At 38.0% G+C, this 25,992-nt stretch overlaps 1 long non-coding RNA gene across 1 annotated transcript; it reads right to left on the minus strand.

The window, feature by feature from the left end:
- Nucleotides 1-1,735: 1,735 nt before the first annotated feature.
- On the minus strand, nucleotides 1,736-18,737 carry LOC111760520 (uncharacterized). The gene is made up of 3 exons (XR_002794183.3): nucleotides 18,488-18,737; nucleotides 16,797-16,946; nucleotides 1,736-1,888 (listed from the first exon to the last, which is right to left on the minus strand). It is a non-coding gene; the product is annotated as an uncharacterized lncRNA (long non-coding RNA).
- Between the last annotated feature and the right edge of the window lie 7,255 nt (nucleotides 18,738-25,992).

Raw genomic sequence — 25,992 nt, forward strand, 5'->3', positions numbered from 1 at the left:
GTATTGTACCCCTATCCGGGGAGGCCTGATGTTCTCAAACAGAGGGGAGGGTGTCTCTTGAGAGCATGGGTGGCTCCCAATGGGGGAGGACAGACTAATGTGTCAAGCCCTCAGCTTTGCTATAAGTATCTATGATTCTTGTCCTTCAAACAGTGCAGCTTGGTTGTCACCATGGGCCCCGAGAGGGAGAGGGGCCAGGAAGATGCAGGTTATGTTAAATTTCACTAAAAATGTATAAAAGTATATAGTCTGAAATGTAAACCATAATTTAACCAAAAATTTATAAACATGTGCTTTCTAAAATGTAAAACGTAATGGAACCATGGTTAGCAGCTATGTTTCAATATCTGTACATCAGTTGCAGCAAATATAACGTCCACATATAAAATGATAATTGCTGGGGAAGGAGGAAAAGGGTTTGATGTTGAGTATATGGGAGTTCCCTGTATTTTGTATGTGACCTAAAAATTTTTGAAAACATAATTTTTTGAAAAAAGTATGTAGACACTGGGGAAGAAATGGAATAGATTGCCTTTCCACTGTACATACAGGGCAACACCTATTACAGTGATGAAAGGCAAAATGTCAAAAAAAATTTTTATGATATTTTTCATTTTTTAATACCCCAAATTTATTTTTTATGTTATTTCAGTTTTTCTAAATTATTATGTATTGTATTGCTAATCTTTAAACCTATCATTACTATTTCATTTTCCTATTAATTGAATTTGGCAATGTATTAGACTTCATTTTTTAAGAATTTTGGATCACGGAGGGTTCATCTATTGCAGGGGAGGAACGCTGGCTTCGGGTGACATTGATGGGGTTATGCATGGGTGGGAGGGAGTTCTCCAAGGCTTGCATATTGGGTATATAGATATGTTTATATGTTTGTATGCTCGTTGGATATTGACATAGGTGTAGAGTTTCACACGATGACTGAGGGAGTGCTGAGTTCCCATGCTGGGAAACTGTTGCACTCCCCAGTGGAGCAGCACAATCCCCCAAGTACAAGGGCAAAGACCAATGAAGAAGGTGGGTTCAATGATGGGCCCTTAATACTGATGACTATGCTTATGAGCCAGTGTGCCTGAAATTTCAACTAGTCCTAGAGCTGCAGGGTGTCTAATGGTTACCTCCTGAGAGCCTCCATGTTGCTCAAATGTGGCCACTCTCTAGGCTAACCTCAGCATATAAATGCATTTTCTTCCCCCTAGTGTGCAATATGACTCCTGGGGATAAGCCTCCCAGGTGCATTGGATTATTACCAAGCACCAGCTGCTGATGCAGCTAGAAAAAGACCTTGAATAAAAGGGGGGGAATAGTAAAGACAAAAGTTTATATGCCTAAGAGACATCAAAATGAGTGGTGTGTTCATCAGAGGGATCGCACTTATGCACATTTCAGCAGGATCTCGGAGACAGCCAAAGCAGATACAACTCCAGCTCTTGAGGTCTACAGAGACACCCACGTCCTGTGGTCATGACTGATGGTTCTGGAGTTCAGTGCATTGTCAGTGGGCCCTACTTTGGAATTTGTGCTCCTGAGTATGATGGAGTTGGACTCAGATGTGACCTCTAGGAATGCCTTTTCGGTCACTTTTTCTGAACCTGTGGTTGGTACTGGGATTGGTGTATGCTCAGGAGACTTGAATCTCCGGACTGTCTATGTGTCAGCCTGGACCTGATCCTCAGTAGAGGTGCAACACCTTCTCTCTGGTTTGTTGTACTTACCTAGGTCAGCTTACAGGGAGGTGAGGGTGGTCAAGCTCCAAAGAAGGAATCAATATAATCCATAGCTGCAAGCTGGAGAATTCCATCCATTAGCCTTGTGAGATCTAAGTCCCCTATCAATTTACAGGTGGAGTGGACATTGCCATCCCAGGGTCCTGAGGATGGAGGAATAAAATATGGATTAGAGTAGACATACTACTAGTCTACTACAGAATTATTGTGACTCTTGCAAGGGAAGAAATATCATTGATGTGGAAACAATGGCCGCGGGAGTTGCTGAAAGCAGGGAGAGGGATAAAAAGGTGCGATATGGGGGCATTTGGGGGACTTGGATTGTCCTCAGTGATATTGCAGGGATAGATGCAGGACATTATATATGCTGCCATAACCCACTGAATGGACTGGAAGAGCGTGTAAATTACAACATAGACTATAATGCTCCCAAATGTACTCATCAAATACAATGAATGTACTACACTAATGAAAGAAGTTATCAATGTTGGGGGTAGTGGGGGTCATGGGGAGTGGGGTATATGGGAGCCTCTTATATTTTTTAATGTAACATTTTGTGTGATCTATGTACCTTTAAAATAAAGATAATAAAAACATATTTTTAAAAAAGCTACCCGCTTAAAGCAGAAAGTTCCCGTCTTCCCCTTTCCAGTTAAAAATACCCCAAATCCATCCTAAGGCAACCTTTATATCGCTTTTTCCTGTGTGTTCTAGAACTTCAATAAATGTAATTATACAGAACGTGTTCTTTTGTGCCCGGCTTCTTTTATTCAGAATTTTTAAAAAAATTATTCATTTTATTTAGCCTGTTAATAAATCATTCCTTTTTATTACTGAGCAGTCTTCCTTTTCTGATAGTTCATGTGTTTATACATTCACTTGTTGATGGGTATTTGACCTGTTTTTGGTTTTTGTTAGTTTGTTTTTTGGTTATCAGTAATGAAACTGCTCCAAACATTCATGCCCATATCATTAGGACATGTTTTCAATTTTTGTGGATGACTACTGAGAAATGCGATTTCTTTTCATAGAATAGGTGTATCTTTGATAGCTGTACGAGAAAGTAAACTATATTTGAAAGTAATTTACATTTTCTTCTCCCACTAAAAATTATAGGAGACTTTCTGCAATTCCACAATCCCCTGTGACACATGCTAATGACAATCTTTTAATTTTAGGAACACTAGTGGGTGTAAAATGGTACCTCTGTGTGGTTTTATTTTATATCTCCTTGATGACTATTGATATGGCTTGTTGGCCATTCTTATAACTTCTTTCATGAAGAAGATTTACAGGATCTTTTCCTGTTTTTAAAATGGATTGTTCTTTTTTTATTATTGGATCATACCACTTTTTAAATATTTTGTATACACGTCCTTTCTCAGCAATATATACTGCAAATATTTTCTCTACGACTGTGCCATCTATTCACTTTAATAACACTGCATTTTTGTGATCAGAAATTAAATTTGATGAATTCCAATATATCAGTTTTTTCTTCTACAATTAGTACTTTTTTGTCCCAAGAATCCTTTGCCTATCCCAGATTCCTATATGTTTACTTTTAGACATATTATAGATAAGGGTCTATGCTGAATTAGGTAAATTCAAGGATCATTTTTCCACATATGGATATCAAGTCATTTCAGTACCAGCTACTGAAAAGACTAGTCTTTCCCTTTTTACGGTAAATCATTTGACTGTAATGTGTACACCTATTTCTGGGCTTTATTCTGTTACAATGACCTAATACCTGTATCCTTACTTAACTGACTTATTCCTACTAGTATTATTTTGGTAGTTTCTGTAGGCTTTTCTACATAAGTGATAATGTTGGCAGGAAATAAAAATGTGTTAACTTCTTCCTTTATAAAAAAAAAAATGCTACTATCTAGGAAACATACCTTTGCCCAAAAAGATACATGACTATCCCATGGAAGCACGTAGCTAAAAATTTCAAGATGGGCAAAAGGCCTTCTCTGTTGAGACACTTACTATGTCCTACCTTTACCTTCTTACCAGAATTATGTTAATTGACAGGCAGAACATATTTTCTATCTAGCTTCTCATGTAAAATACTTCTTCTTTCTTTCTATCTTTGTTTTCTTAAGAAGTCTGACTGCATCTGGCTGCATGTACTTTCAGAGAAGACTCAGAGTAAAACAGTATAACTGACAATTTTATTCTTAGCAATTCTATAATTAGCTTCCTCCTCAGGAGCTGCTAAACTGTCTTTCTAGTTTTCTCTCATTGTACCTAGATTAGGTATAAAGTGAACCATGAAACTGTTGTCTCACACAAATTGCTAACATGTTTCCTGACATTTCTTCTAGGAGTTTGGTGGTCTCCTATTTAAGTCTTTGATACATCTTTATGTTATTTGTGCATAGAATGTGAGATAGAGGTCCTCTTTTAAATATGGATACTCTGTTCTCCAAGCACCATTTTGTTGAAGAGCTTATTCTGTCCTATTTGAGTGAACTTGGAAGCCTCCTGAAATTTTAGTTGGCTGTACATGTGACGGTCCATTTCTGAACTCTCAATTCCATTCCTTTGGTCATTTTGTCTATCCTTGTGCCAACACTGTGATGCTTTCACTACTAACTTTGAGCTTTGTTATATGCTTTAAAATCAGGTAGTGAGCGTCCTCTAACTTCATTTTTCTTTTTCATGATCTTTTTGAAAATCAGGACCCCTTACCATTCCAAGTAAATTTGATGATTGACTTTTCCATTTCTGCAAAGTACGCTGTTGAAGTTTTTTTTTCCTTGGGTGCCATTTCTTAAAATGTTATTTTGAAAGAAGCTTTAGACTACATAAAGGTTACATTGAAAATATAAGAAGTTTCTCATTTACCCGACTTATTTCCCCTCCACCACTTTTCCCCATTTACAACATGTTTCATTAGTGGGGTACATTTGCTACAATTGATAAACACATATTGAAACTTTGAAGCTAACCACGGTCTAGTTTAAATTATACTTTATACTTTGCATCATACAATTTTATAGGTTTTGGCAGAATGTATAATGGCCTGTAACCATCATTGCTATGTTATGCGGACAATTCCCATGTCCTACCAATTCTTCCCTCTCCTTCCCTCAGAGCCTCTGGTGGAGAATGTCTGTATAGCAATGTTACAAGTTGTTCCATTGCTGGAATAATAATAAATCTACTTTAGTCCATGGTTGCATTTCCCCCTTAGGTTTGTTCATTCCTCTATCTTGATGTTCTGTAATGGTGTTGCCCACTAGGTTTTGGATTGAGAGGTTGCTTAAATCCCCTGTGGCAGATGAATGGAACAGTCTTGCTTGCAGTTGCAGATGCAACCTGTTTTTTTGCATGGGCATTGTCCATCATCATCCTTTTGTTAATTGTCGTGGGCGAGTCCAGAGAACTGGAGAGTAGGTATTGGCTGCACCTCTGCTGAGATTCAGGGCTCAAACAGCATATGAATAGAACTAAGATTTAAGATTCCGGGCTTCTTGAGTGTGGTATTAGCTGTGGGTTTTCCATATGAGTCAATTATCATTTTCAGAAATTTTGCTTTGCTCCTGTCTTTTGTAGTATTTTTATCAAGTAAGGATGTTGGATTTTGTCAAATGCCTTTTCTGGGTCAATAGAGATGATCCTGTCATTTTCTCCCTCTGATTTGTTAATGTGGTGTGTTATATTAATTGATTTTCTTATGTTGGTCTACACTTCCAAAAACCCAATTGATCATTGCATATAATTTGTTTAATGTTTTGTTGGATTTTGATTTGCAAGTATATTGTTTAGGAATTTCTATCTAAATGCAATAGAGTTTTGTCTAGAATTTCCTTATCTTCTGGTATCTTTATCTAGCATTGTTTGGTATTAATGGCTTCATAGAATTTGTTAGGTAATGTTCCCTCCTCTTCAGTGTTTTTGGAAGAGTTTGAGTAGGACTGGCATTAGTTATTTTAGGAATGATTAAGCAAATTCACCTGTGAAGCTGTCTTGTCTTGGCTTTACTTGGTTGGGATGTTTCTGATGACTGGTTCAATCTCTTTACATGTGATTGGTCTCATGTGGTCTTACATTCCTACTATTTTCAGTGTAAGTTGCTTCTGGGTTTCAAGGAATTTGCACATTTCATCTTAGTTGTCTTATTTGTTGGCATACATTTCATAGTTTTCTCTTAAGATCATTTTTCTTTACTGCAGGGTTAATGGTGTTATCCCCTCTCTCATTTCTGATTTTATTTATTTGCTTCTTCTCTCTTTTTATCTTTGCTATTCTACATAAGGGTTTGTAATTTTTATTAATCTTCACAAAGACCAGATTTTGTTTAGGTAATTTTATTGTTTTTTTCTTTTTTGTTCTCAATTTCATTTATTCCTGTTCTACTATATGTTATTTCTTTTCTTCAGTTTGCTTTGTAATTAGTTTTCTGTTATTTCTCTCATTCCTCCTGGTGTGTAGTTAGATCTTTATATTACCTCTTCTTTTTTAAAATTAAGCATATTTCTCATTTTTAAAAATATATATATTTAGAGAGAAGGTGTGAACTTAGAAATCGATCATGCACAACGTGCAGAATTATCATAACACAGCCCTTCATCAATACATTACATTGTTATTAGAGATTATGAGAGAACATAATCAGGCCATTACCAATAAAAATAAAGCAACCATATGGTCTACAGCACACAGTTGGTATATTTTTTCTATACCCCCTATGAACAAACCACCTTCTCTGATACTGATGCAAGAATATAACAATATTGTTATTAACTATGGTCCATAAATCACATTAACTATGTTTTTCCCATGCATCTCCATATCCTCCCTACCTTGTAATAGTGATAAACATTTGTTCTATTTCATAGAAGAGTATTCTTGTATTTGTGCTATTAACCAAAATCCACATCCACCCCCAGGTTACCTATGTTATTCAGTCCATAAATTTTTCTCTAGCTTTCTTGCAGTTGATATTTACATCCCTAGACTACAACTTTCAGTCATCCCTTTACAAACCAGCTGTGTTAGTTATACTCAATATAATGTTTTACCATCAATTCTATCAATTTCCACACTTTTAGAGTCAAGGCAATTAAAAATTATATGTATATTAAACATAGTACCTCTTTCATTTCAGCCTGCATCATGGCTCCTAGTTATATATACTATAGGTTTTAAGTCCATGTGTTGCTTTATTTCACTCAGCACCATGTCCTCAAAGTTCATCCAAGTTATCATTATGTTTCCCAAATTTCATTTTTTCTAAAAGAAGAATAGTATTCCACTGAATGTATATATCACATTTTGTTTATTTTTTTAATAAGTTGACAGACACTTGGAGTGTTTCCATCTTTTGGCAATTGTGAATTATGCCACTATAAACATCAGTGTGCAAAATGTCTGTTCACATCACTGTTTTTGGTTCTTCTGGATATATTCCTAGTCAGGGATTGCCAGATCATGTAGCAGTTCTATTTTAGCTACCTGAGGAAAGTTGGTGTGCAAATATCTTTTGAGTCCCTGCTTTCATGTCTTTGGGTGTATACCTACAAGTGGTATTGGTGGTGTTAGAAGTTTCTTCCTTGCAAGGTTTATAATGATTAACTGATCACAAGGTTCATAATGGGTAAAAAGAGTGATTTTCCTTCGCATAACATAGAAGAGCCCCCCATCCATAGCCTACGTGCTCAGATACAGCTCATTTCCCCACAAGAATAGACAAAGGAGTCACATGGCACCAACAATCCATTTTGCATCCCTAGAATTCGCTACCCCTAGTCCACCACCCCCTAGGCACACAAGGAAAAAAATTTCGCCTGTCAAATTCCCTATTTGTTACTGCATTTTGTCTAGGTTCCTGGCTATGCTGAAGAAATGAATTTCAAGAGTACGCTGGTTGAGTCAGGCCAGTAATTTTTTCAGGTAGGGAGGGGAAAGAAATGGGAGAAAATAACAGAGCTGGATCCCAGGTAGAGAGGAAGGGGGTGAAAAGGGATAAAGAGAGCTGATTAACAAGCTACAATTCCCCATTATTGATTATAAATCCCCAGGTTTACTTGCATGGCCATGTGGCAGAGGAAAAGTGGCCAGAGCAGCACACAGAGGGCAGGGATGGGTCCAGAGGCAAGAGAGCAGGGCGAGAGCACTCAGGCCTCATGGCTTGCTTTTTAAGCTATTAATTATTTCACCACTTTGCTAATGGCAGGGAAGGGGTTCCAGATGTTTGCTCTTTTGATTGATTACCCCACTCATCAATCCTCTAGTGAGGACCCAATGATAATGTCCCTAGGGAACATCTGGGGCTTTTCTTTGCATCTGGAAGAAGTCTTTGTTCTGGATAACAGAATCCTGGGGGTGCTGTCTTCCAGCAGCCATCTTGGGGGTTACTGATGTCCATGTGGACTCTCTGCCAGGTTCCACATTTGTCTATTAATTCCCTGTTTTATTAGCCTGCCTCAGTCCCCCCTCAGAGAGTTTTACACCTTTAATCTTAAAAGGGTCCTGATGGAAGTTGATCTTTCTTCTGTAGCTACTTCCTGCTGGTTAGGGGCTTTTAGATCCTACCTGACAAGGTATAGAACTCTCTTGCTACTCTATCTCGAAAGGAGGAAGATGGATCTGGCATCCTGTATGAAGTTGGATGAAGTCCCCATATGGCTAACAAGATGTTGATCCTGGAAGAAATAAAATTGATCATAATTTTGAGAATATATGGTTCCACTAAGAGGACACTGGACCACAGAAGTAGAAAAGGTCAGGTGTTTATAAAGGCAGCATTTCCCTGACTTCAGTGGATTTTTTTGCAGGTTTTGAATACTGTTTAGGACTATTTTAGAGCAATTTACATAGAGATGACATTTTTCATTAAGGAAAGGACATATCCTTCCCTGTGCTGCAGTTAGCATGTCAAGTGCCCAGCGATTTTGCATCACCACAGCAATAAGAGAGTCTGCTTGCTGCTTTAGAGCTTCTAAGGCATGACTGGTTTCATCTATGCTGTTATTTCTAGGGAGCAACTGAAATAGATAATGGGGTTTGGTATGATTGCCGACCCCAAGTTTCGATGGTGGTGGTTATGCTTAAAGCAGCTACGAGGGGAATGAGAAGGGACATTGCTTTGTTCAAAAGAAAACAGACAAGAGTTTTTTAAAGTGATGGGTTAGAGATTTAGATGATACTTAGCTTCATTTCTTGAAGAGGTATTTTAGGCCATCCAATGACTGGCACTTGTATGACCCAGCAGGTGTTTTGGGTGAGTTGATACTTCTTTGGACAGCTGGCTTCACTCAGGATAAACACACCAGCTGGCTATTTCTTTAACTTTAACTGCTTTGGAAGTGATTAAAATCACAGGATAAGGTCCCTTCCATCTAGATTGTAATTGAGAGTGAGGTCTGTTTTCTTGCCAGAGTTTGATCAGAACCTGGTCTCCAGGTTTAACTTTAGGTAAAGATAATTCAGGGTTGGGGCTAGGAAAAATTTTGTTTCCAAACTCCTAGATGATTTGTTGAGTTTTTCCTAGATTGATAAAATATTTTGTGAGATCTTGAATTTCTGAATCTAGTACGAGGTCCTGGGTAAGGAAAGGCCATCCATAAATGACTTCAAAGGGGCTAAGCTGAAGTGGGTCTTTTTGGAGCTTAACGTAGCCCTAGTAAGGCCACGGGTAAATTGGTGACCCAAGGTGATGCAGTTTCCTGGCAGAGTTTAGCTAGAATTTGCTTTAAAGTATGGTTAACTCTCTCTGCCTTCCCTGAGGAATGGGGCCTCCAGGAACTATGGAGATGATATTTAATTCCAAGGGCAGCTGATAGACCTTGAGTTATTTTACTAGTAAAGGCTGGCCCATTATCACTTTGGAGGGACTTAGGCAATCCAAACCTGGCATCTATTTCCTTCATGAGTGCTTTAGCCACTTCAGTTGCCGTTTCTCTTCTGATGGGAAATGCTTCCACCCACCCAATGAAAGTATCTACCAGTACCAAGAGGTACTTATAGCCCTGGCAAGATGGCATGTGGGTGAAGTCTATCTGCCAGTTCTCCCCAGGGTATGATCCCCACATCTGGATAGGGGGTTTTAAAGGAGGAGGATAGTTAAGCCTCCTGTTGTCTGTGTTATTAACTGCATAAAGGGAGCAACTCCTGGTAACTTTTGAAGGCCCTGTCCTTCGAAAACCCATTTGGCTAAGCTAGTTAGGACATCCCTCCTCAGATGAGTGGCTTGGTGAAGTCCATGAAGGACTTTGCGTTGCCCTCCTCCTGGTAGGTAGACCTGAGTATTATTAACAACCCACTCATCAGCCTCCAGGGTGAACCCCAGGCTAGCTGTCCTGGTTTGTTCATCCTGGGTTTACTGTGGAACTTCGAGTACTGGTATAGGTGTTGGAATAAGGGGTAGGAGGGAGACCTGGGTTAAGCACATTCATTAATTACTTAGAAAAAGAAGTTTACCAGGATTTTTAACATGTTCAATGTTCTTCTTTACATGATCTAATAGAAAAGGTAACACTATAATCATCAGACATATAGTATTTAATACCAATTAATGTACTACTCAATGCATAATTTTGTCTTTGAGCTGCAATTAATAAATTCAACTTTCAGGTTTGTAATACCTTACATGTTATCTCTCCATGGGAGCAGGCCATATGCCCATTTTTATTTAAGTTCTACTTACAGTACTCTGGTGATTATGGCTCCACTTGGTATGTCCTTCACATGATGAGCTTGCTACAGCACCATTGATCCAAGAGAGAAGCTAAGAAGGTAGTTTCCAATATCCCACCAGCCTGGTGCATAGTGCTTTTGAACACTATGAAACAGTGCCAGTCTGGATGTGATACACATTGTATATCTGGCTATATTGAGCCACAGTTGGCTGCTTCAGGAGTTTGAAACTGCAATGTAGTTTCCATTGATTTCAGGAGCACAACCTGAAATGTTGTGCTTTTATTGCTTTAGGGGTTGATTAACAAACTAGCCAGTAACTCATATGGAGAGGCAACCTGCAGTGTATTCAAGGCCTGTTTGAATGCACAAGAGAGTTTGACAATGCTGAAGTCTATCCCTCGATTTTTATATACCTTTTAAACATTTCCAATGCAATGTGTTACATATCAAATGAACTTAACTTTTTAGTACTTTGCTTTTTCCTTCTACACTTTTACCATGAAGATGTTAATTAGCAGGTATTTTACTTCAGCAGTAGAGGCAAACTATTTTTTTTTTCCATTTTTAAAATGAAAACTGAAGATTCCCAAAGGAATCAAGGTAACTTTTATTACCACCACTTGAATATGCACATTGAGCTGGCTTTCAGACAGGTTTCATTGCTAGGAAGTTACTTTATGCCATTAATATCAATCTAAGTTTCTAGTTAATAATGACTTCTTAGAACTGGAGCCATTTAAATGCTTCAGTTTGGAAGATGCTTTTACAAATTCTTTATAATCAGGTGTTTGCAGGGCAGGAGGTGTCTGGATGTCAATTTAGTGGGATGATGACAGAGAAGATTCTTGTGAAAGGTAGAATTTTGTGTCTCTTCCAAGGAAATCGGGGCTGCGCACAGGACGCTTCCCCCTGGGGCTGGCGGCCTGGCAGCAGCGATTCCTGGAGACTTTGCTGTGTTGGGGAGTTCCCAAGCCCTGAGCAGACTATTTGGGGGCTTGCAGGGTGGGAGGTGTCTGGAAGTCGATTTGGTGAGACAGTGATGGAGGAGATTTCTTGAGAGACGTGGAATTTTGGGTTTCTGACACAGAGATCAGAGCTTCCAGCTACAGCCCCTCCTCCTAGGGCTGCTGGCCCAACTGTGGTGGTCTCTGAACTGCTTGTAGTATAGCAGCGCCACCAGCAGGCTGTTTCGGGGGGCTTGCAGGGCAGGAGGTGTCTGGAAGTCAATTTGGTGAGACAGAGATGGAGGAGATTCTTGCAAGATGTGGAATTTTGGGTTTCTGACATGGAGGTCAGAGCTTCCGGCTAGAGTCCCTCCCACTAGGGCTGGCGGCCCAGCTGCAGCAGTCCCTGGATTGTTTGTAGTACAGTGGTGCCCCCAGTAGGCTGTTTTGGAGGCTTGCAGGATAGGAGGTGTCTGGAAGTCAATTTGGTGAGACAGTGATGGAGGAGATTCTTGCAAGAAATGGAATTTTGGGTTTCTGACATGGAGGTCAGCGTTTGTGGGTGTGACCCCTCCCCCTAGGGCTGGCGCCCAGCTGTGGGGATCCCTGAAGGCTGTGTTGCACTGAGGTGCTCCCAGGCTGCTCCCTGTTAACTGGATGTGTGGTTCCCAGGTCTGTTTCCCCTAAACCCTGGTGGCCCACACTCCAGAGTCTGCAATATCACAGAATTCCCATCCCTGAATCCACCACGCCCTGAGGTCCATCTGAAGTCCTTGATTGTTCCAGCCCTTGGCGTTTGTGTTTTCTTTTTTTCTTTTTCTCTTTCTTCTTTTTTTTTTAATTGTCTTGGTTGCTAATATTGCATTATCTCCTGGTCTTTTCTCCCATTATATTCCCCAAGGTCCTTTTCATTTATTTAGTTTTTTTTTTCCTCTTCTTTTTTTTTTCTTGCTTATTTCCCTCCCTTTTCTTTGTCCACTCCCCTTTTTTCTTCTCTTTTTTTTCTTTTCTCTATTTTTCTTATTTTATTTTATTTTATTTTATTTTATTTATACAATAGGTGCTGCAGGGAGCACATCACATTTACTGTGTTTCCTCATCCCCCATTTCCTCATTTCTGTGTGAATTGATTTTGGACACCTACACTATCCCCTTTCCCCCATATCTTGCTATCCTCCATCATCTACTGACTCTCTTACATTCCACCTCCCTTTCTTTGGTCCCCAAATTGTCTAACTTTTAATTTCTAATACCTTTGTTCTGTTCTCTGTCTTTTACCCACTCTTAATATTATTGTCTTTCTTTTCTCTTTCCCTCTCTTATGAAAACACTGGCCTTTTAATTCATACTATATTCCTTCCCATATTCAGTTGACTATCTCATTATAGGTACTCTACTTACTGCTATAACTCTACACAACTTACATGAGTCTAATATCTATTCTCCCAGATCTCACATTGTTGCTCTGTTTACATTAATTACCAATACTACTTTACACATTTTCGTTCTTACTCATTTTGCTTTCCCTGGCCCTAATATTTTCATTCAAAGTAAACTTAGCCAGCAACAAGAAATTAGAGTAAGAAGAACAAAGTGACAAAGAGAAAACATAACACTTATGCACAAACAAAAACTAATTAATCCCCAAGACTAGACAAAGAAGCTAATGAACTGATTAAACCCATCAAGATAAAATGATGACCAGACAGCAACAAAAAACTACAAACCAAACCAATAATCAGGAAAACATGGCGAATCCAATGAACAAACTAAAAACCTGAAAGGGGAGCAGAACATCAAACAAGTAATTAAAGATCTCAAAACATATATTAGAGACCAACTTAATGAAGTAAAGGAAGAGTTTAACAATATGAAGAAAACACTTGGAGAGGAAATTGCAGACATATGCAAAAAGATAACAGATATGATGGGAATGAACACCACAGTTAAGAAATCAAAAATACACTCTCAGCAAATAGCAGCAGATTAAAAGAGCAAAGGAGAGAATTAGTGACATGGAAGACAGTACATCTGAAATCAAACAGATAGTAGAACTGATCGATAAAAAGATAGAAAAAATCCAGCTAGGACCTAGGGACCTGAATGACGATGCAAAATGCAGAAACATATGTATTATAGGCATCCCAGAAGGAGAAGAGAAGGGAAAGGGGGACAGAACGGGTGTTGCAGGAAATAATGGTTGAAAACTTCCCAAATCTACTGAGAGAGACAGATGTACATATCCAGGAAGCACAATGCACTCCAAACACCATAAACCCCAACAGGCCCGCCCCAAGATATATACTTGTAAAATTATACAATGCTCAAGACAAACAGAAAATTCTAAAATCAGCAAGAGAAAAGAAAACCATTACATACAAGGGAGGCTCCATAAAATTAAGTGTGGATTTCTCATTTGAAACCATGGAGGCAAGAAGGCAGTGGTATGATATAGTCTAGGCACTAAAAGAAAAATGTTTCCAACCAAGAATACTCTACCCAGCTAAACTAGCATTCAAAAATGATGGAGAGGTTAAAAATATTCACAGATAAACAGAAATTGAAAGAAACTTCCCCTTCAAGAAATACTAAATGGAGTTCTGCAGGAAAAAAGGAAAAAACAGGAGAGGCAGAGTTGGAGGAGAGTGTAAGAGGAACAAAAAATAAAAAAAAGAGAAGGAAAAAAACAAACAAAATATGGCAAACACAAGTCCAATCAAAATATGGCTAACATAAAAAATTACTTGAAAGTAATAACACTGAATGTCAATGGATTACACTCACCTTACAAAAGATTCAGACTGGGACATTGGATAAGGAAATATGACCCATCTATATGCTGTCTACAAGAAACACATCTTAGACCCAGGGATTCATGGAAGCTGAAAGTGAATGGATGGAAAACAGTCTTACAAGCAAACAATAACCAACAAAAGGCAGGAGTAGCTATATTAATATTAGACAAAACAGACTTTAAATGTGAAACAATTGTGAGAGACAAAGAAGGATATTTCATGTGAGTGAAAGGGACAATCTCTCAAGAAGAACAAACAATTATAAATATTTATGCTCCTAACAAGGGTGCCTACAAATACAAGAGGCAAACACTGGAAAAACTAAGTGAAAGAATAGATGCCTCTACAATTATAGTGGGAGATTTTAATACACCACTATCAACTTTGGACAGAACATCTCAAAAGAGAATCACTAAAGAAGCAAAATATTTGAACAGTATATTAGAGGAGCTGGATCTAATAGACATATACAGATCATCACACCCAAATACAGCAGGATATACAATTTTCTCAAGGGCACATGGATCATTCTCCAAGATAGACCATATGCTAGACCACAAAGAAAGGCTCAATGAATTCAGAAAGATCGAAATCATACAAAATAATATCTCTGACCACAGTGGAGTAAAGCTGGAAATCTGCAAGGGCCAGAGGCACAGATTTCACACCAAGATACAGAAATTAAACAGCACACTCTTAGAAAAACAATGGGTCAAAGGGGAAATCTCAAAAGAAATTAATAACTACCTTGAAACTAATGAAAATGATAACACAATATACCAAAAGTTATGGGATGCAGCAAAAGCAGTACTGAGAGGGAAATTTATAGCCATAAATTCACACATTGAAAAAGAAGAAAGAGCAAAAATTGAAGAACTAACTGCACATTTGGAGGAATTAGTAAAAAAAACAACAAAGTAACCCCACAGGAAGAAGAAAGAAGGAAATAACAAAGATAAGAGCAGAACTAAATGAAATAGAAAATAAGAAAGCACTTGAAAAAATAATAGACCAAGAGTTGGTTCTTTGAGAAGATCAATAAAATTGACAATCCCTTAGCAAGACTAACAAAGGAAAAAAGAGAAAAGATGAAAATGTACAAAATAAGAAATGAGAAAGGAGATATCACCACTGACCCCACAAAAATAAAGACTATCATGAGAAGATACTTTGAAAAACTATATTTAAACAAAAATGACAATTTAGAGGAAATGGACTAACTCCTGGAAACATGTAAGTAGCCTATATTGATGAAAGAAGAAATTGATGATCTCAACAAACCAGTCACAAGTAAGAGATCAAATCAGTCATTAAAAACCTCCCAATTAAGAAGAGCCCAGGGCCAGACGGCTTCACAGGTGAATTCTACAAAACATTCTGGAAAGAACTAACACCAATCCTGCTAAAAATCTTCCAAAATCAAAACAGAAGGAAAATTACCGAACTCATTCTATGATGCCAACATTACCCTAGTACCAAAGCCAAATAAACACACCACAAGAAAGGAAAATTACAGACCAATTTCTGTAATGAAGCTAGATGCAAAAATCCTCAAAAAATACTTGATAACCCTATTCAACAACACATTATACAAATTATACACCATGACCAAGTTGGATTCATTCCAGGTATGCAAGGATGGTTCAACATAAGAAAATCAATCAATGTTATACACCATATAAACAGATTGAAGGAAAAAAATCACATGATCATACCTACAGATGCAGAAAAAGCTTTTGGCAAAATACAGCACCTGTTCTTAATAAAAACACTCCAAAAGATTGGAAAACAAGGAAATTTTTTGAACATGATAAAGAGTATATATGAAAAACCCACAGCTAACATTGTTTACAATGGTGAAATCCTAAAATCCTTCCCTCTAAGATCAGGAACAAAACAAGGATGCCTACTCTCTCCCCTTCTATTTAACATTGTCTTAGAAGTACTTGCTCGAGCACTGAGGCAAGAACCAGATATAAAAGGCATTCAAATTGGAAAGGAAGAAGTCAAAATTTCATTATTTGCAGATGACATGATCCTATACACAGAAAACCCTGAGAGACATTTATTTCTTATATAAATCAATTGTGTAAGGTTGAGGAACATTAAACAATTCAATTTGATAGTTTACAAATAGTCCTGAGTTTGGAGGGAAGTCACATGGTGAGCATTTCCCTGGGAATCCCACAGGTAAGCACAATGACTGGACAGAACTGCAGGCCTGAGTCCTGGGGGAAACCCTCAGTCAAGTCAGTGAGGAAAAGCACATGCCCCTTGTTTCATGCCCTGCAGGGCCATGATGAAGCTGTTCCCATGGTGTCCATGGATAAGTGCTCCCTGGTGAACTCTTTTTAAATAGGTACCCACATGAAGCTAAGGGGGAAACATGGCTCTTTAACTCTTTAAGAAAATGAGACCCAAAACCCTTTTTTTCATGATGTTCTGATATGCACAATCACACAAATACACACACACACACACACAAACACAGATACATAAAAGCTCCTTTGGGGCTCTGCGAAACTCCTACCCTCCTCCACTTGAGGGCTTATCCTCGGACCTATAGGAAAGATTCAGCCTCTCCTGAAAGCTCTCCAGATTTGTCATTAGACAAGAGGGCATTTTGAGAAGGTCAGTGATACAGCATAAAGACTCACCAATCCTTGTTTTTTTTCAGCTCCTCCACCAGTGAACTTCCTCCTGACCGCAGTCCTCAATGCTCCTCTTCCCCATCCCAAAATTCCTCGGGGTCATGAGGGAGAAGCATTGGAGATCCCTCCATGTCTTTCCATTGCTGAAAATGACTCCTACAAAGAAGGGAAATGAACAATAGGAAGGAAATCCATGGCAACGATGGGGATGCTGACAGTGGGGAGTTATGCTATGCACCAAGCTGTGCTGAGGAGCTCTTCAAATCTGTTTTCAAACACCCCATCCCCTACCATCACCATGGCCAACACAGGCAGACTTCTACCTATCATGTCCTTTATACTAGGTTTTTCCAGCACTGGGAAATTGCCCCTTCCAGAAAACTCCCCTCCATGATCAGTCAGAGCTTCCTTCACTGCTTCATATCCATATGAAACTACAGCAGACTTCATGCCAAAATAGAGTGAACATAGGGCTATAGAATTCAGAGAGCTGGAAAATAGTAAGAAATCACAGATATAAGCAAAGAAGACACTGTTTGGCCTGATATTGTGCATATATTAGGTAGGATGATTTTAATCATCTATTGTTGATGTTTATAGTCTGCCATATGTCACTGAAAATATTCTGAAGTTTATATGTAAACATGATGGTTGTTTACAGAGGGTTCCCTGATGTCCCAGGAAGTGGCATTATCTCTGGCTTTAGCTAGCTTTATTTAGTTCTATTTTACAGATAAATAATTTGAAGTTTAGGCAATTTAAATATTGTATTCATAGTTCCCCACCTAATAAATAGAAGACCCACATTTCAACCATGTTTGATTGACCACTGATGCCTGATGAACCCATCAGTTCGCAATGTCCATTTTGATCCAAACCCAATGACTGCATCAGGATCACCTGGCAAACTCTTCCTGTGGGGATTCTGTTTAGGAGGTCTGGGATGAAGACTAGAAATCTGTATTTTTGAAAACCACCACAGAGGATTCTAAGTCTGGCCCATTAGAATTCTGCTGGTATTGCTAACAGAGAAGAGAGTGTTCTCCACAGGGGCTGTGCCAGGACAGGCAGCATGTCCTGGAAGAACAATTGCTTCCACACTGCAGCCTTCATAGGCCACAGGCAGCAGCTTCTTGCAGCGTCCAAAAGACTTCCGCTCCCACCCAGGGGAACCTGACTGATTTATTTCTCTCACTTTTATCACTCACACTGGTCCTGAGCTCCCATAGCTATTTCCTTGAAATCAGGCCTAGTTGGCTTTCTCAGACAAATTTAATTGTATTGGCTAACCAGAAGAGGGCACAGGGTTTAGACAGTAGATGACTTATTACAATGAAATCTTCAATCACAGAAACACTTCTATTAGCTTAACCATCAAGCTAAAAATCTTAGCCAAGGCTGAGAATCAATGTAGGACAGCATATTCCCTACTTTCGTTACTTAACCATTTTGTAATTTGATTGTACCTTACAACGCCTTAAGTTTCTCTTCCCACAAAATGCATTAATTCTTTTACTATTTCTAATATGACAGAAAAACAACAAAATAAAGCAACAAAACCACACTATTTACAGGGGAACTTTTACTTTACAATGATCTATTTTAAAATATTGCCTCCAAGTACGTATTTTAGTTCCACTTAGAGGTTAATTTACTTACCTTTTGCAAGGCACTGCAGGAGCATAAAACATACTTACATTGCTTAAGGATTTTCTGATGTCCTTAATTGTTACTAATAGGATATTTCCAATAATTGGGAGAGTAGTGGGCCAGGAGGGAGCTTCCCCTTCATATAAGTCAGTTTCTAGAGGGAAAGGAGAAGCAAAGAGGAAAGGCAGAGTACAGGACCACAACTAGATCCATTTGAGCCTTTTCTTCTCACTAAGGCAAATATGAACATCAGTCCAAATCTTTGTAACACTCTCTACCCATTGAAATTGTGACTCTTGGACCTTAGAAAGTGTCTAGTCAGGTAGATTCTCTTAAAACGTTCCTGAATGGACTTTGATCAAGTGATAAAGATTGAACAAAATTGTTGTTAAGTTTTGCTTTCCTCCTTTCCATGGCTGCAACCTGTAGTCCAGATATTGTTAACCATACTTAAATTAAAAGAACTGCCCTCTAGGCGGTTACTGAAGAAAAAGGTTTTATCAGCAAAATTGCTCAACCTTCTCAATTCTCAGACTATCAGTTGGGAACTTTTGATTTGAAATTAATTTGTATATTCAGTGTCTTTCATTAAAAATATCTCTCCTTTTATGCTTTATCAAACACTAACATCTTTTTTCTTCCTTGAAAATTGAAGCATTTTGAAATATTTTAATGTACTGAACTGACATCACAGCTGTTTAAACAAAAATAGCCAACTTAAAAAATTATTCATACATCTTGAATGATAAGATTTCCATCAAGTAATTAATAAATGCTCAAAAAAGTCATACTCCTTTTAATGGCAAGTCCCCCTATCCCACCCCTCTAAAAAGCAAATGGGTGAGAAGGAGACCTGGGAGAACACGAGTCCTGTTCAGCATCACACAGATGATTACTGCAAAACCTGGGATTTGAAGTAGATAATCTGATGCCCATCATGTACTATTTCTTATACTCTAGCTGCCTAGAATACAATTTTAGCCAAAGAAACAAAACACCCAAACATTAGTTACTCTGTGTGCATACACCATTGATTGTTTTTGATTTATAGGTTGCACATTAAATAGAATCACTTTATTTGATTCCAGCCATAGGATTTCAAAACAAATAAGACTGGAGTTCTACCTTTCTCCCTCACTGCAGAGGTGAACTTGCTCACTATAACCAAGTGATGAGCCAGTGTCAAAGGGACTGAGAGGGGAGGCTGGAGAGATTATGGCATCCCCACCTCCCAGGTGCCTGCAGCCACAAGTGCTTTTGCTGCTTTTTTGGTATTCTCTTGTCTGAAATAATGGAATGAATTAAAAGACAGAAGAGAGCGATTATTGAATGAACAATGGTGTGATGGGATGTAAGGACTTCATTAAGCAGTCCAAAGTTCAGAACAGAACCACAGTGTGCAGAGGCCACAGACCTGAGAGGGAGAAACATTACTGGTCACGAGGATGGAATCATTCCTGGGGTTTACACCCTGTGGCTCAGGGCAAACGTCCAAATACCTATTGTGTGAAGATAATACCATATGTGTTCTAATTGATGTGTGGTTATTTTATGGTTTATTGCAAATGGAAAAACTATGTTACTGTTTAAAAATTATTCCTATCTAATGTATACAGGGAGATTGTCAGTTTACAGAAAATGTTCACACCCATCATATTTCTTTGATGCACTCAAGTACCTTTTCCTAAGGTAGATACATTTCCATTTGCAGGATTAGCAATCTGGATCTCAGCAATTTAGTGCCTTGTTTAAGCAGAGTCTGCAGAGGGTAGCACTAAGGCAGGAACTCATGTCCCCTGACACTTGTATGCTTTCCTCCAGGTATACATTCACTTCAACAGGGGACACTAAGATTCAGTGAGTGTGTACTATGATTCAGTACTTTTTGACTCATCCTAATCAGTGACATTCAAAGTAAACATTGATCCAGTTAATAATTGCAGCACCAGTTGATTAATGCAAGAGGTCAAAAAGTTCAGTTTTGTAACCTTTTTAAAAATTAAATAGAGGTGTCAGTGACCTATTCACCTGTGATAAAGATCAGTTCTTGTGCTGCTTAACTCTTAGCTCCACATTCTAAAAGAATCACACTCCCTTGTTTGGGGAAAAATACACTCCATGGTTCTCTTTACATTCAGCATTTTATTCCCGAAGAGATGGGAGTTGATGCCCTGCTCCTTATTCTTCTGCTGAATCTATTGCTAGGCTCCTTCTCGTTTTATAGAATGGAAGATAACTTAGAGACAGAAAAGATCTCTGTTATCCACTAGACTAATCATTCCTTTCTCTGAGGAGTGTAGGTTTGGTGACTCAGAGAGGTGGAGCATCATCAAAGCTTCAGTACAAACCATGTCTTAGAATCCAGATTCCCCAACTCCCATGCAGGAATTTCTTCTACAGAAGAGCATTCCTTCACTGTCCCCATAGCTGGCTGGTGGCATCAGTGTGGGCCCTAAACTGTCATTTAGTAATGTAGACCTCAACTTGGCTAGCATTTGGATTAAACCAATTTCTTTTAAAGAATTTCTATCCAAATTTTATTTAAGAATGCATTTACATTTATATATATAATTATAAATTTACTTAATTATATATAAATATATGTATATTCAAATAATAATGAGTCTATACAATAATTAAATGTACACACAAAGAATTTCTTTAGGAATTTCATACTGACGCATTATGACAGTCTAATTCTCAGACTCTATTCTTGTTTCACTGATAAGCCGCAATGACCTCCTAAATTTTGTTTCAGAATCCAGTTCAGAATTAAATGCTGCAAATAGTCATCATGACTCTTTCATCAAATGCAGCCTGGAAAAATTCCTGTCTTTCCTTGACTTCTGTGATATTTCCGCTTGGAAGATATAGGGTGTGTATTTGTAAAGGGCCTCTCAATTTAGTTTGGCTGATGTTTCTTCATGATTAGATGCAGTTTGTACATCTTTGTCAGGAATGATGATCTTTTTTCTCTTTGAGTCCTATTGATGACAACCAATTGCTCTGTTCCATCTTGGATGATGCCCTCTTTGATTACTTCATTAAAATAGTGTCTATATATGACCACTTTATTGTAGTTTCTCTTTGGACCTTCATAATTAAGAAGTATTTTCTGGATAGTTTCTTTGAAATGAAGCAGATGTAACTCTCCATTCCTCAACAAGTGGTTAATTTATTGACTTATTTTATGAGTATGGAACATAGTGTGAGAGTTTGTTGGTTTTTGGGGAATCCCAGAAAAATCATGTACTTAGAACTACTCCATTCCTGTGGGTTTGGGGCCTGTTGATTGGGTTAGACTCATCAAGGGAACTTTGGTTCAATTGCCTTTCATTAGTTCACTTTAGGGCCTTTGATTGAGCTATATTAGTAAGGTGTGAGCCAAGTTGTATCCCTGCTCTCTTGGAGGAGTCCTATAGTAGCAGAGAACTGAAAGCAGAAACACAGAAGAAAAGATCAGCTGCCACTTTACCCTGCCATGTGAGAAAGGACTTCAGGGTTGCCTATAGCTGTAGAATGAGAAAAACCCCAAGAGGCTGAGAGAGAGCCAGAAGGTTGAATCAGTGGAGCAGCTGAAGCTGAAGAGGGGAGACCCTGGAAAGACAAGCCATATGCCTGATTGCCCCCACCTGAGCCCAGGGTGAATGCAACCCTGGAAGCGAAAGCAGAGGTTGGCTTCCATTTTTATTTCCTGCTTAGCAGAAGTTCAAGCTTGTCCTCAGTTGCAATTTTGTGAGACAGCATCACTGATGATGCCTTGATTTGGACATTTTCACAGCTTCAGAACTGTAAGATTTTACCCCAAATAAATTCCCCATATAGAAGCCTAAAACTAAAACATGTGGATTACATTTTTTTCAATGGGATGTAATTCATTACTAGCATTATTTATTTTGGTGCTATAATTGTCTCCTAATCTTTGGATTCCTTTGACATACTCACATGAGTTTTTAAAAAAACAAATCAATTTTATTGGTATATATATAAGTAAAGTATACAATTCATCCAAAGTATACTTCAATGGTATTTTTTATATTCACATATTTGTGCATTCATCACTTCAACCATTATTAGAATACTTTTATTATTTCAATAATAATAATACTAAACAAAAAATACACAAAGAAAGAAGAAAATTCCTCATCTCTCAATCTCTCTATATTTCCCTTCCGTACGCATTACTATTTCTGGTATTCTTGCACAGTTATTCATTTGTTCCTTTTGGAGTTTTACTGAGATATATTCACATACCATACTATCTATCCAAGCATATAATCCGTGGTTCTCAGTATAATCACAATGTTGTAGATTCATCATCTCAAAATTTTTAGAACAAATTTATTACTACAAAAAGAAAGGCTCCATATTCCTTAACATTCCTTCCCCAGTCCTATGTAAACACTAAAATCATTTCATCTATATAAATTGACTTATACTTACATTTTATATAAGTGGTATCATACAATATGTAGTATTCTGTAGGTAGTCCTTAGCACTAGGCTCTGCTTCTTTTTATTCGTATGAATTGTCATTGCGAATTAAATCATGTGTCCACTTTCTGGGTCATCTGTATTTTGGAGGTCATCTGATCCAGAAGGGGTTTTAAATGTCATGCCTGGTTGAGGCAGATTTTACTGATGTGGTTCTCCTTTCACATTCCATTTTCCTTAAAATGGTTCCTTTGGAATTTTTTTCAATTAAAAGCAAGCTTTTAAAAAAATTGCAGATTACTGATCACAGAAACAATTAGCCACTTGTACCAAGTAATTATTGTTCATATACTGTAATATTGCTATTTTACATTCATTTTTTCTACTCCAGCTCTTTTTTGCTTACTATTTGCTTGGAATATCTTTTTGTAGCCTTTCATTTTTACTTGGTTGGGTACTTACATCTAAGGTGGTTCTGTTGTTGCCAACATGTGGATACCCAATATTTTAAAAATGCATTCTATCAGTCTCTGTCTTTTGATTAGAGAGTTCAGTCCATTAACATTCAGTGTTATTACTGCAAAAGGCATTACTTACTTCATTCATTTTATCCTTCAACTCTGTCATCATATCTTACCATTGCCTGTCTTCTTACCCTTTAGTTTATTTGTAAACTCTTCTCCAAATCTTTCACCCTTGTTTTTTCCTTTCAGGCTGCAGCACCCCCTTAGGATCTCTTGTAAATTTGGTCTTTTGGTAACATATTATATCAGTTCTTGTTTGTCTGTGAAGACTTTGAACTTTCTCTCAATTCTGAAGGACAGCTTTGCTGGATACAGAATTCTTGGCTGGCAGTTTTTCTCTTTCAGCACCTTAAATGGTTCACACCACTTTCTTCTCTCCTCCATGGTTTTTGAGGAGTCCACACTTAATCTTATTGAGTTTCCTTTGCATGTGATGCTTTTTTTTCCTTTTCCTGCTTTCAGAATCCTCTATCTCTGAAATTTGTCATTCTGATTAGTGATGTCTCAGAGTAGGTCTATGAAGATTTATTCTTTTTGTGGTGCATTGTCCCTTGGATAGTAATATTTTTGTCTTTCATAAGGTTTGTGAATTTTCAGTCTTTATTTCCTCAATTATCCTTTCTGTGTTTTTTCCATTCTCTTCTTCTGAGACACAGCTAATACAAATGTGTGTTTCACATTGTTATTCAATTCCCTGAGACGCTTTTCCATTTTTTTCCAATCTCATCACTTTCTGTATTCTGTTTTTCCAGTTCAAATATTCTGTCTTCAAAATCGGTAATTCTGTCTTTGAGCAATTCAAATCTGCTCTTATGTGCCTCTAATGCATTTTTAATCTCATCAGTTGTGTCTTTCATTCCCATAAGGTCATCTACTTTTCTTTGCTGGCTTTCAAATTGTTCTTTACGCTCTCCCAGTGACTTCATAATATTGTTTATTTCCTTAGTCATAATTTCTTTAATTTTTAAAAGGGATTTAGGAGAATTGTGTGATTATACCTGATTAATCGCATTAAATCCTCTATTTCTTCAGGATATTTGCTCTGTTCTTTTGACCGTGCCATCTCTTTCTGTGTCCTAGAATGGCTTTTAATTTTTTGCTGATATCTAGGCATCTGAATATGTTGGTAATTTACTCTTATGGTCACGTTCTCTTTCTTTCCTGTTATTTTTTCTCCAGTTCTTCTTTGATATTTCATTCAACTTATTCTGATTCTTTATCTCAGGTTTTCAAAATTGGGACAGTGGCTCACTAATGGCATGTAGATTTTCTCCTGGGGGTTGGATACAGAGAGCATGAACAGATTTTATTCATGCAAATTCAAGTCAGACTGACAGATGGTGCTAGTTAATGCACCTTTTCAAGAAGGTATTTTAGTCTGGGCTTCTCCAGATCAGAGATTCAAAGCAGGCAATGTTGGCCAAATTCACTGAAGAAAAGTCTGCTGACCTCCCCTCACTTTTGCCTTGTAACAGCTGACCAGGAAGATGATATCTGTTCCCGTCTCAGTCAGCCATAGTGAGCCAAGTGTTTTATCCCAGTTTAATATCTTGATGGTAGGGAAAAGGAATCCTTTTTGGCTACAAAAAGGACTTGGTAACTAAAATATGTCATGTCAGCTTCTTTGTTTCTCTGTCCCTTTCCCACATGGGAGTACTGTAGCACTGTCCTGGTCTGTTGACTTCCAAAGCAGGCCCCTCAGATGATTTTTAGGTCTTTCTCCCTTGTTTTTGGGAGAGCATTCAGCTCTGCCTGTTAGTCTGTTGCCATTTTCCCACAATCACATCCCATTAATTTTTGAGCAATTCCTATTTTCTTGCACAGGAAGATATTCCAGGTTGATAAGATATTTTTCCTATCCCAGTTCTCCAATCAGTGATTTCTCAAAGGAACCTTGGTGCTTTCAGTTGTCCTATTTTTTATAGCAATGTTACAGTCACTCAGTTAATGAAAGATAGTAACTGCAATGACAAAAATTTATGCTTTAGTGAGCAGTTACACTCCCCCCTTATTTTTGGTCATTCATCAATTTTGAGGGATTCAGAAAATGTCAGCTCTGTTTCAGGCTAAGAAGGCACATACTTATCATGGGGCAGAGGAATCAAATTTTTCCCTTGCTGTCAAAGATGCTTTTTGCTTTTGGACTGAGAACAGTCCTTCAGAATTGTTTTGTTAGTTGTCCAGGCAGGCCTAAAGAAGTGGAAGTAGCGGTTAGCTGCGTAATTGCTAGGTGTCAGGGCTGGCATAAGAAAAATCTCAAGGCTTTAAGTCTCTGAGAAATATACTTTACAAGTAAATTGAAAATGATAGTTGCAAATAAAATAAGTAGAAGAGTCAAGACTAGGGATATGTAAATGATTATAATTATGTTATTTTGGGAAGGTATCTTTTCATATGTTTCCAGTTAGATCCTGCTGATTGGGTGTTGATTTTATGTGGCTGTGTTGTTTGCCCATGATGTCAGTACATCCCTAGGTCTGAGGAGCACTTTTGTTTGAGGCTTTGTTTACTGTGGCAGTTAGTGAAATCTGGCTGAGAACTGCATAAGCTTCTGGAATGATCTTTGACCCAGTATGAATTCTCTTTAGTGATAAA

Source organism: Dasypus novemcinctus, chromosome 6 (genome assembly GCF_030445035.2).
Source record: "Dasypus novemcinctus isolate mDasNov1 chromosome 6, mDasNov1.1.hap2, whole genome shotgun sequence".
Taxonomy (NCBI): domain Eukaryota; kingdom Metazoa; phylum Chordata; class Mammalia; order Cingulata; family Dasypodidae; genus Dasypus; species Dasypus novemcinctus.